The sequence below is a fragment of the Morus notabilis genome, unplaced genomic scaffold (genome assembly GCF_000414095.1).
Source record: "Morus notabilis unplaced genomic scaffold, ASM41409v2 C11355554, whole genome shotgun sequence".
Taxonomy (NCBI): Eukaryota; Viridiplantae; Streptophyta; class Magnoliopsida; order Rosales; family Moraceae; genus Morus; species Morus notabilis.
This window is the reverse complement of record NW_010385987.1, coordinates 1-985: the sequence shown is the minus strand read 5'-3', so window position 1 is coordinate 985 and position 985 is coordinate 1. Positions and strand designations below refer to the sequence as shown.

Genomic DNA, 985 nt, shown 5'->3' with positions numbered 1-985 from the left:
TTTTTTTTATTTTTTCCCTTCCTTGGGATCAAGAAAGTTGACTTAGTTTTAACTGGGTGTTGTTGATATCTGGAATGATGCAATTTAGCCAAATCAGACATTGACGTGCTCCAAAAGGCACAATAGTTCCTCAAAGCTCAGAATATCTTGTATGAAATTGATCAAGCTTTGGATAATAGATGCCTCTTGTAGAAGCGCATCCGTCTGATGATAAACTAGAGATTGGTCGTTTGCTGACCAGAACATTCCTCCTCTTAATTAAGATTAGTTCTGATGATAAAGTTGAGTCTTTTACTCTTTTGTCCCCAGTCCTTTCAAGTTTTCTGCCACAAATTTGACATCTTTAGTTAGATGCTAAAATGCTTCTGTGAGCCATATTCTGCTTTATAATGCGCAGTATTTTCACTTTTTGCATATTGTATGTGTAAAGAACATGAGTTTGAACCGAGGAAAGGAAGACAAGAAGAGTGGAAAGTGATAATTGGAGACAGTGGTAAAAAAGGGTCAACATGCTGCATTATGAGACAGACTTTAGCGCATCTATTGTTCAAAAGTTTTCAATACCCATTTTGTGAATAATGTTTTTCTTTGGGTTCTTTTCATTTAAAGAAAGTGCACTTTAAAATTTTAATTTGCATACCCTTCAGAAACATTGGGTACCGGGGATGTTGAAACTGTGGTTTGACGAGTACAGGTCAAAATACAAATAACAATTTGCAGTTAGACATTTTGCCGATGTCATACTGTCACTGAATGATGCTTATTTTCCTAATAATACAGTGATACTAGTTCTGTAAGGACTGATATGTTGCACATGGCTTCTTTTGGTTTGTCTTATGTGATTAATATGTCGTTTTGCATCTTTGGCATACTTTTCTCTTTTTCTTTTGGATTTTTATTGGCACGAACAGATTTGTCTTATCCTTTCAGTCAGGGCCCACATCAGTGTTATCAGATGACAGAATCTCATGGTATCTTTTTTCTT

At 35.5% G+C, this 985-nt stretch overlaps 1 non-coding gene across 1 annotated transcript; it reads left to right on the top strand.

Annotated features, from left to right (window-relative positions):
• Positions 1-69: 69 nt before the first annotated feature.
• LOC112094995 lies at positions 70-242 on the top strand. The gene has a single exon (XR_002903725.1). It is a non-coding gene; the product is annotated as a small nucleolar RNA snoR127 (small nucleolar RNA).
• Positions 243-985: the final 743 nt, after the last annotated feature.